The sequence below is a fragment of the Arachis ipaensis genome, chromosome B05 (genome assembly GCF_000816755.2).
Source record: "Arachis ipaensis cultivar K30076 chromosome B05, Araip1.1, whole genome shotgun sequence".
Lineage (NCBI taxonomy): Eukaryota > Viridiplantae > Streptophyta > Magnoliopsida > Fabales > Fabaceae > Arachis > Arachis ipaensis.
Genome location: NC_029789.2, coordinates 138053815 through 138065593, shown reverse-complemented (window position 1 = coordinate 138065593; position 11779 = coordinate 138053815). Strand labels below are relative to the sequence as shown.

At 36.8% G+C, this 11779-nt stretch overlaps 1 long non-coding RNA gene across 1 annotated transcript; it reads right to left on the bottom strand.

Moving 5' to 3' along the window:
• Positions 446 to 9206, bottom strand: LOC110262597. Its single transcript, XR_002347445.1, has 3 exons — positions 8963 to 9206; positions 8759 to 8882; positions 446 to 588 (listed from the first exon to the last, which is right to left on the bottom strand). It is a non-coding gene; the product is annotated as an uncharacterized LOC110262597 (long non-coding RNA).

The window sequence follows — 11779 nt, the reverse complement described above, 5'->3', positions numbered from 1 at the left end:
TCAAAACACCAATTTATTAATAAATCAAGAACCAATTCGTAGAACCTCTCAAGTCCAAATCTTTTTCTAAATCACATTTTAAAACAGAATCTAGATTTTTATGAAAATTCGGTAGCATCTCCCCTAAAACTTGGACTTTGCCACCCTTTCGGGTCCCAACCAAACCAATCCTCGACTCCTTTTCAAAGGATTCAAGACCAAATCAGTTTCCAATAAACAAAACTCAGAACTTTAAATATCAAAAATCATTTCAAGCCAAACCAATCAAAAATCTCAATTTTAATAAAATTAGATATTATCTCAGTCAAGCAGACAACCATATTCATCTAAGATAAACCAAACAATGCATAGGACTTACATAATCACCAGAAAAGCATTTCACTCGTCGTATCAATTTATAACAATTCCACTTTAAAATAAATTAGTTTTATAAAAACCCTACCTCGGTAAGTGAAACCATAATCCAAACGTGTCAACTGAACTCTTTTCTCTCAGCCCATAATCAACAGCAACCAAAACCTCAGCTCCGCTTACTTTCTCAATAGCAAAACAGCCTCAATCGTGACATGCAAACTCGATTTCTAATTCCTAAAAATATTAATATCGTGAAAATCTTAAAACCCATAACGAAAAACTAACGATGAGGGTTCGAAATAGAGTACATTTACGGTGACAGCAGAATTGAGCAGCCACAATTCCGAACTGATTCGGCGGGAGCTTCGTCAACGGCTAGAAACTCCAGTGGTTCAACGGCAACCTAAAAATTCGACATGCAAACCTCGGAGCTCGACCCTACGGTAACCAAGATCTCAGAATCTCTAGCCAAACATAACAGAATATTGATTTCAAAGGTTCTGGAATGAAATGCTTACCAAGACGATCAGGGTTCCACTGGCGGTCACCAGCAATGACGGTTATGGCGGCGGTAACGTCAGCAGACAGCCTAACGGCAACAGAAGTCACACCGGCGCGAATCAGAGGCACGAATGGCGGCGATGGTGTCCACGACGACGGCACAGCGGCGGCGCTGGTTCTTCCCAGCTCGTCGGGGTTCAGGCTCGGTCTCTCCTCTCTCATCTGGACTCAACGGCGACACGGGCTTCAGGGAACGGCGATGCCGACCTCTCCTCGCGCGGCCCTCTCCTTGGGTTTTGGTCTTCCTCCGTGACGGCGTGCAGCAGAACGCGATAATCGGTTCGGCGGCGGAATAGGTTCGGCGGCAGCAGGCAGCAATGCCATGGTGGCTTGGTAGTGACGTGACGACGGCTGGGCGGCGAGTTTGGTGGCGGATCGGCGGCAGGGCGCAGCTCTCCGTCGCTCTCTCCCTCTTTTCCCCCTTCTCCCTTACCGTAGCTCCCCTCTCCTCTCATCCCTTTCTTTCGTTTCTCTCTCTTTTTTTTTTTTTCTTTGTTTTGAGTGTTGGTGAGCTGGGTAGTGGGTTGTGTGGGCTAACCGTGGGTGTGGGGTGAGGTGAGTGTAGTTTAGTTAGGGTTAGGATAGAAAATTAGGTTTAGGTATTTTTTTTTGTGAACAATAGGGATAGTAGTGTAATTTTATGAAATAAATAAAAAGTAGGATAATAATAAAAATCAAATTAAATATAAAGTATCCATCTTTTAAAAAAATATCTTCTAATTAATAATCTTTAAATAATTTTCGGTTAAATACCAATTTAGTGAAAATTGGAGATAAGTAAATTAATCCTCCTTTATTTATAAAATAAGGTTAAAATTTATATATTAAAATTAAGACATGAAATACTCATTATTTTTCAATTATAAGGACTCTAAATAATAAATAAGAGTTTACTCAACCTTTATATATAGAATTTCCAAAAATATTATCTTAAATAAATATAATGGATCATAAATAATTTATTAATTTCTTTTCAAAATTCGGGATCTTACACTAACACGATCTCTCCAAATAATGAATTAACTTGTGACCTCATGACATATGGTAGTTAGCAAAGAACAAACAAGCAAAAGTCCAATGATAAATCAGGACCAACGGAAACTCTGAAGCTACTGTGACTGGGATTAGCAATCCATTTAATATTGGATTACTTTTGAAAAAGTAGAGAGATTGTTAATACCTTAGATAGGTATTATATTTGACCATGAATCCATAGCCCCAGGAGGACAAGGAGAGCAATTCCAAGAGTAACAAGGAGGACATATTTCATGCTAAGAAAGACACCGGCCTCGGTAACTTCAATAGTGCCGTTAAAGAAGGTATTCTGGTAAGGATGCCGGTCTATCTCATACAAAATAGTGCCAACAAGGTCAAAAGTTCCAGGCTAAAATCACATGTATCAAATGTAAGACCCGGTTAATTAACGGCTAATTAACCCATAAATGAGAATTTATTCTAGAAAGCCAAAAATGTTATTTTTATGGCTAAATGTGATAGAGGAGATTGAGACGAGAATTTTGGTACCAATTTTATAGAATTCGGACCAAGATTGGACCGAACGGGCCAAACCGGGCCAACCGGACCCAAAGTGGGCCCTTGGCCCAACTAAACTAAACCAAAACCCTAGTTTTCAGCACTCTCTCTCCTCACAACACTCATATTCACGCTGAAATGGAGTAAGGGAGGGGAAGAACACTCTCTCAAGTTCTATCTCTCACTTGATCTTCAAACCACCATAACTTTTGATCTAGAGCTCCGATTGCCGCTCCATTTTTTTTTTTCTTTGTTTTGAGTGTTGGTGAGCTGGGTAGTGGGTTGTGTGGGCTAACCGTGGGTGTGGGGTGAGGTGAGTGTAGTTTAGTTAGGGTTAGGATAGAAAATTAGGTTTAGGTATTTTTTTTTGTGAACAATAGGGATAGTAGTGTAATTTTATGAAATAAATAAAAAGTAGGATAATAAAAATTAAATTAAATATAAAGTATCCATCTTTTAAAAAAATATCTTCTAATTAATAATCTTTAAATAATTTTCGGTTAAATACCAATTTAGTGAAAATTGGAGATAAGTAAATTAATCCTCCTTTATTTATAAAATTAGGTTAAAATATATATATTAAAATTAAGACATGAAATACTCATTATTTTTCAATTATAAGGACTCTAAATAATAAATAAGAGTTTACTCAACCTTTATATATAGAATTTCCAAAAATATTATCTTAAATAAATATAATGGATCATAAATAATTTATTAATTTCTTTTTAAAATTCGGGATCTTACATCCTACCCCACTTATGAAAATTTTTGTCCTCGAAAATTATAACTTAATACACAACATACTAAAATAGTTTATAATGCTTTACTTTTGTATACTTTAGAAAAGTAGATGTCTTGCCATATATATATACACATAATTTTCCAAATACTGGATGACTCGTAAAACTTAAATGTGAGGGTAAAGCATGGTCTAAGCAAAAGTTAAGAGATGGTTAAAACAAAAATGATACAGGGGGTTACTATTTTACCAAAATTTGGAGCACAAGAAGGTGCAAGTGTTCAAGTTAGGTGTTTGCAAAAACAAAGGGGTATCTAGGTGGCAAAGGTTTGAAAACAGGTTGACTTGAACAAACAGGATAATGTCTGTGCATAGACTGTGTACCAACTTCAGAGCTTCAACTTCCCAACTTCATTAGTCACTTCAGAAATCCATAACCTGTCACAAGCCTAACATCCACAAATTTTTATGAGGAACAAACTACTATGCTCTTCATAACGTTGCACACTTACCGCTTCACCTTCTATATCCATAAACCACTTCTTAAAGAACTAATGTATCACTTACTATACCTAAAAGTCGCATGTGACACTACAACAATTCTCGCGCTTATTCAGAAGTATACAAGACCTTGAAAAAGGACAAGCGACAAAGACAAAATCCACAAGAGCTTGAAAGGATTGTTGAGATCACAAGTAATCAGGGATGCAAAAGGAGTGAAAAGTGCCAGAAAGGAAATTAGTTTGGCAATCTCAAGAATGACTCCCGAATCAATGAAATCTAATGGGAATAATAAAAGAAAAGTAGTGTTGTAATTTGAACAAAATCAAGTTGAATCAAAGAAGTGTGAAGTTTATAGAAGAAGAATGCCTTAAACTTAAGACAAAGTTTATAAGACTTGAGTTAGGATTAAGAGTACCTTCGAACGCATTGCTCATAAAGAATAGAAACTTTTTCAAAACCCATTTCATATTCTCAAAGAAAAGGTGTAACCAACATTTTGCAAAAGAATAACAAGAGTATGAATGTGGCATCACTTTAATGCAAATTTCATGTTGAAATAGATTATGTAGAGTTTTTAAAACAAAATGAACACTAGCTTGACTAAAAGCAAATTATTTCCTCAAATATTTAGAAAGGCAGTTAGGTGCACAACTTAACCAAAAGTATGCATAAAACTCGAAAGAAAATTAAAAGTTTGTTCAAAATTTTCTCAAAGCTCATATTCAATCAAATGTGTGTAAAGGTTATAACAAAGATAGAAGAAGTCAAACTTTATTTAGAAAAGAAAAATCCAAGGTAAAAATTTCCGTAAACACACTTTTATCAAAAGCAGGATTCCGCGTACGCACGATAAGGTTTTTAGAATTTCACGTAAAGAAGTGTACGCTAAGTCAAAACAATCTTATCAAAATTTAATAAATGGCTTTCAGTTACAATCAAGCAAGAAAATTTTAATTTGAAACTTCTTTAAAAAGAACTCAACATCTTTAAAATAGTTCAAAACAAGACTCCGAAAGTATACTTGAAATTACCACTTTCACGGGAATATTCAGGAGATTAAGGTGCACTTAAAAGGAAATCAGTCCATATGAGAAAGGATCTTTAAATCAAGGGAATTTAAACAAAATTCACTAGGCTTGAAATATCAAACAAGTTTTCAATTGATCCAAAGGAATACAAAACGCACAAGAAAAGACAAATCAATCAATAGAAAATTCTCAAAAAAGAACCTTTGACTAAAGAATGACAATTAAGAGGGCAAACGGTGCATTAGATGGAAACAAAGTCAAGCTGACTCAGATGAGTGTGAGATTCATAAGAGAAGGAAAATTAAGACTAACGGTGACGTTTATAAAAGTAAGAGAGTAATTAAATACAGAATCAAATATGACATCCATAGAAGTGAAAAGTTCAAAAAGGAATTGGTCCATCCTTGAAAGGGAAGATATGAATCCAACATTTTCAAAAGAGTAAAGAATGCTTAATTAACTGTTATGCTAAACCAAATTCAAATTAAAAAATAGATCAAGTGAAGTTTATTAAACGGAAATCAACTAAAAAGAGACAAAAATCTTCCTTTAAAAATTATCTAAATACATAATCAAGCAAAAATATTCATAAAAATTGTATTATGGTCGTTAGAAAATCAAGTTGTATATATATTTTTTAAAATAAGTATATTTTCATAAACCAGTGAAAGAACTGGCGAAGTATTAGGAGTAAATGGTTTCTAAACTGCATAAAAAATAAATTTCAAAGTTTTATTTAGAGAAGGTTATACCGAATCAAAAATGATTTTATAAAGGCTTTAAGAAAGATGGTTGTAGATATAGTCAAGTAAGAGAGAAGTTAAATCACAATTTCTTTAAAAAGAACTCGGAATAGGAGCTTAAAGGAATACACTGCATCAACAAGACCAAAGTTGTACCAAAGAATATATGGATCAAGAAAAGAGTTTAAACAAAGGAAGGCAAACACACCAAGGACGTTAGGCAGACATATGCGGTTGGAATCAAAGGAGAAAGCATATGAATAGAGGAAGAGGGTTGGAACAATCAAACTACTTCCCAAAAGAAAATAGCAAACAAGAATTTCAAGATAAACCATGAAAGAACACGTTACATGACTTCAGCAGAAAACCAAACACATAGCTGCTACCTTGAAAATTAATTTCTAACGTTTCCAAAACCTGTGATTCGCGTTTCCTACAACTCGCATATCGTCTATGATAACCCATTAGTGCTTTCATATACATAAGTCACTAATATTAAGCCGGCCAAACTTAATACCAAGAAGTATGCAATGACAGGCTAACAACATTAATCAATAGACATTCATGTGCATAAAGCTCTAATTCTTGTTATCCGAACAAGACCTACTACATGACAGACGCTCAGAGTATGCAAATAAAGCATAATCGGTCCATTCCTTAGGCTCTACAAGAAGGACCGCTCTGATACCATAATGTAACACCCTAACTATCAAAATGTCACGCTTCCGGCTGCGCCACTCTGATAGCTCGGGTATTACGATGACTTTTAAAATATTTAATACTAAAATATGAGCCTGTTTAAAAAAATTAAACCGTATAACCACTCAAGAGGCTTCTTATCTGATAACATACAACCACATTTACAAAACAAACCATAATACTTACAAAAGATACATATACATATATCTACATATTATTAATATTACAAGCATTACATAATCAAAATCCTATCCCTCTTGTGAAGACTTGCAAAATTAAAGGCGAGGGAAACATAAAACTAAAATAATACAAAATAATGTCGAATAAACAGAAAATAAATATAACTCTCCTGAAACTCTGTCGCCCATATCCTGAAAAGGGAAAAACCTGTAGGGGAGTGAGAACATCGTCCTCGAAAGGGTTCTCACTATAGGGTTACAGAATTGCTATAATAAGATACAAAAATAAAACCGTTTTTAATGTATAGTGATTAATAACCACCTTATGCTTCTTTTCAAAACCAAATATTTAATATTCAAAATCTGAAATCCTTTCTAAAAGGGAAAGCTGTTAATTTCTCAGAAATCTAAAAGCTCTTTTTTTTTTAAGTTTTTTCCTAGACAGCATGAATGACCAAACTGTTCCAAGCATAGGTTCATTAAGTCTATGCTGAACCAGTTTGGTTTTTCATACTTTTCTAAACCGAAAACACAACCAAACACAGCATTCAGCCCATCTTATAATCAACCACGGCCCTAGGCCCAAGCAGCTCAATCAACAACCAATTCATCACAATCCAACCAATTCTCAGCCACAAACACAAGTAAGAAGGTTCAAACACAATCAAGCAGTTATATCAAGTAGAGCAATTAGCAATTAACATAACTATTCACATAGGCAAACCAATTATAATATGCACACCCAAACAATGTCATATAAATGCATATAATGCATGCCTGTCCTACTGGCCATGAGCTCACGCGTCGGTTATGTTTCCAGACCCGACTCGGATAAGCGGGATTCAACCACCATCCTTATCCGTAGGTTCCACAAGCAAGCGGGACTAAACCACCATCCTTGTCCGGAACACGCAAGCAGGATTTAAACCACCGTCCTTGCCAAATAATTTATCAATATGTGAGCGGGACAAAACCACCATCCTCACTGCAGGCGGGACAAAACCACCATCCCTGCATAACGGTTTACGCACTGAGCAAGCGGGACTATACCACCATCCTTGCCAGGCCTCATCATATTCTCAATAACATCCACAGTCAATCAGACTCAAAATCTTATTTCAAAAATTATTCTTGGCCCACTTTCAAATCACAAACGTATTCAGTTCACATCTTACCAAGAACCACTTTTCTTAAGTAAATTTTCTTTTCAAAACTTTCAAACAACTTCATAACCAAGCCAGATTCAAAATCTCTTCTGAAAGACTCAAAATCACTCATTTTCAAATCATTCGCTCTATCACTTTGAAATCAAGAGTTATTAATCAACAACCTTGGCAAGGACTCAAGACTTTAGGGAAGAATAACCTGCCTCATTTCTTAAACTCTTCAGAAATTCTCGGAATCATAGTTGCTTAAGTTGAGATAAATTAAATTAAAGATTTAAAATCAAAACCAAAGCATGTAAGCCAAGAGTTCTGAACCAGTTTCAAAACCAAAATTATTTAAGTCCAAAAAAAAACCCAATTTCTTTTCATTCTTAAATCAGAAACTCTCCCAAAAGCTCAGAATTGTTTCGTCGAACTTAAAGAATACTTTAAGAGCAACACAAAATTAATTAATCAAGTTCAATTTCTTTCAAATTCCGCTAAACTCACCCAAAGGTACTTTTTTAACCAAACTTCAAAACATAGGCCCCTTCATATTTAAATCAATCGGGAAACATAAACTTTTATTAAACAGTTTAAACTCAAAACACCAATTTCTTAATAAATCAAGAACCAATTCGTAGAACCTCTCAAGTCCAAATATTTTTCTAAATCACATTTTAAAACAGAATCTAGATTTTTATGAAAATTCGGCAGCATCTCCCCTAAAACTTGGACTTTGCCAACCTTTCGGGTCCCAACCAAACCAATCATCGACTCCTTTTCAAAGGATTCAAGACCAAATCAGTTTCCAATAAACAAAACTCAGAACTTTAAATATCAAAAATCATTTCAAGCCAAACCAATCAAAAATCTCAATTTTAATAAAATTAGACATTATCTCAGTTAAGCAGACAACCATATTCATCTAAGATAAACCAAACAATGCATAGGACTTACATAATCACCAGAAAAGCATTTCGCTCGTCGTATCAATTTATAACAATTCCACTTTAAAATAAATTAGTTTTATAAAAACCCTACCTCGGTAAGCGAAACCATAATCCAAACGTGTCAACTGAACTCTTTTCTCTCAGCCCAGAATCAACAGCAACCAAAACCTCAGCTCCGCTTACTTTCTCAATAGCAGAACAGCCTCAATCGTGACATGCAAACTCGATTTCTAATTCCTAAAAATATTAATATCGTGAAAATCTTAAAACCCATAACGAAAAACTAACGATGAGGGTTCGAAATAGAGTACACTTACGGTGACAGCAGAATTGAGCAGCCGCAATCCCGAACTGACTCGGCGGAAGCTTCGACAACGGCTAGAAACTCCAGTGGTTCAACGGCAACCTAAAAATTCGACATGCAAACCTCGGAGCTCGACCCTACGGTAACCAAGATCTCAGAATCTCTAGCCAAACATAACAGAATATTGATTTCAAAGGTTCCGGAATGAAATGCTTACCAAGACAATCAGGGTTCCCCTGGCGGTCACCAGCAACAGTGGTTATGGCGGCGGTGACGTCAGCGGATAGCCTAACGGCAACAGAAGTCACACCGGCGCGAATCAGAGGCACGAATGGCGGCGATGGTGTCCACGACGACAGCATAGCGGCGGCGCTGGTTCTTCCCAGCTCGTCGGGGTTCAGGCTCAGTCTCTCCTCTCTCATCTGGGCTCGACGGCGACACGGGATTCAGGGAACGGCAACGCCAACCTCTCCTCGCGCGGCCCTCTCCTTGGGTTTTGGTCTTCCTCCGTGACGGCGTGCAGCAGAACGCGATAATCGGTTCGGCGGGATATCAAATTAAATGGATCACCATTAATGTGTACATCAACTATCTACTAATAAAATTATTGCATATGAATGAGAATTAGAATTATATCAAATAATATAATTATAATGATTAAAAATATTTATGATTTATAATTATTTTAATAATGCATTGAATATTAATTTTATATAATTATAATGAAGATATTTTTTAAATTAGTATAATCGTGCATTATTCATTAAATTGACTAAATGCTGTTATTCATTAAATTCACTAAATGCTATCATTTGGGAGGAAAAAAAAGTTGACGAGCAATTGACACATCACTTTAATTAGTTGGGAAAAAATCCAATTTTAGTATATTAAGTAAGTAGATAGATAGATAAATTCTGCTTAATTCCTAAATCAGGAAAGTTGAGAAGACATATAACTTTCCCTCGATCAGTTCATTCTCAAACATCTTTGTCAAATAATTCTTGATTGAACAATGAATTTTATCACACTGTAAAATAAATTAAATATAAAAGCTATTAGCACTTATGAATCTATTAAATCACACTGTCTTTGATTCGTGCAAGGGTTTACTTATCAAATAAACTTAAAATACGAACAAAAAAGGGCAATTTACACAAATAAAATGATTGAGGAAAACCTTTACGCAAATACAACATTGGCAATTTCCAGACGCAAATGCAACAAACGCAACTGTATATAATCCGCTACACCCTGTAGCGGAGCTCAATTGCACGTAATCCGCTACAGGCTTTCGCAGATTATGTTGAGGGCTGCATTACTCATAAACCGCTACACCTTGTAGCAGTTTATGACCAAATGGCGTTTGTGTATAATCCGCTACACCCTGTAGTAGATTATGAGTATAGTGGTGATTATATATACCGCGTGAGGCTGTAGCGAAAATCATTTGAAGTATTTTGAAAAGAAAGTTAGAGAGAGAAAGTAGAGAGAAAGGAGAGAAAATTCAAATTCTTGAGTAGTTTGGAAGAATGGAGGATGAACAGCGGTTGTACCGGCTCGACGGCGTTGCTCACGTAGCCGGAACCATCGATGAAGAGGTAAGTGTCTCTATTTCCCTTCAATATTTTAATAAATGTATATTTTATTCAATATTAAGGAAGTAATTCATTAATTAGATAGATAGAGACTTAGTTTAGCTTTTGGTTTGAAAATGAAAATTTGAAATTTAAACTTTGACATTTAACATTTAATAGTCAAGGTAGAGAGGTAAATTAGTAATTTCAAAACCTAAGTAGCTTAAGAATAGAAACATAAGCTATAGTTTGGTGATGTCATTGTTAGAAATTAAGCCGGTGTTCTTTATTTCTGAAAATGCAGCCAACTCGATGTGTGTATAGCGTCCGTAGGCAACAAAATATGCCGTTACATGATAGGATCATACCTTACTTGGAGAGGGCTGGGTTGTACTACCTGGCTAGGCTGAACACGCATTAGTTCTGGTTGGATGAGCCTCTGGTCAGTGCATTTATCGAGAGGTGGCAGCCTGAGACCCACACTTTCCATATGCCATTCGGAGAGTGTACTATCACGCTCTAGGACGTGGCATACCAGTTGTCTCGACGATATGATGCGGGAGGAGCAGGTTGGTGGTGATGACGGAGGCCAGGCAGATCATCGCCTTCGTCGATCTGCTGCTAGACGACGGGCTGCTCGTGGTGGACGAGCACCTCCCGTCCATCATGATGACGAGGCTGGATTGTCCCGTCGGGACCCTATAGACACTCATGTTGGTGGCACCGCGGAGGCTAGTATGGGTGGTACACCTTTTACTCACGTATCTAGCTCTCAGGTACTACATGAGTGTAGCACACAGCTGTTAGCCGATCTTGCTACCACTTCTTTCACCATGGATTTGGACGATTAGTTGGGTGGACCCCAGTTCTATGCGGATTTTGCTGAGATCATACGCGATGACGACGTTCATCAGTACCAGAGCCCGATTCCAGGCGGCCCTTCTGACCCTCCGGGGTATAGGCCATAGCCAGCGGATGTGCCGTCCTAGGTTCCTGAGACCCAGCTCCCGGTCGACCTGAATGAGCCCGCAGGCAGTCCGTACGACACTTGGTTCGGCATGGGGGGACGCCACCATTTGCATTTGGAGTTAGGGCACAGGAGGCTCCACCGGGAGATCAGCAAGCGGCTAGGGTTAGGTGTCCGACTCGATGTGGCACAGGCTCGCACCTACTTGGTCCATTCGGGGCGACCATGATGTTGATAGTGACCAGCACTAGCACCGATTGTCTTATTTCCGACCGTTATCCTTGTATGAATTATGACTTATTTATTTCTGTTAGGATTAACGACTTGTGACAGTTATATCTGATCTGTATGAGTTATGTAGTTAACTTATTCTGTGTTATTGTTAATGCTTGGTGGCTATTATTTTTGTACGACTTATTAAGAATGACGATTACATTTTGTATCAATTCGTGCATTTTGCATCATGGGTTGTTACTATTAACATATAATCACC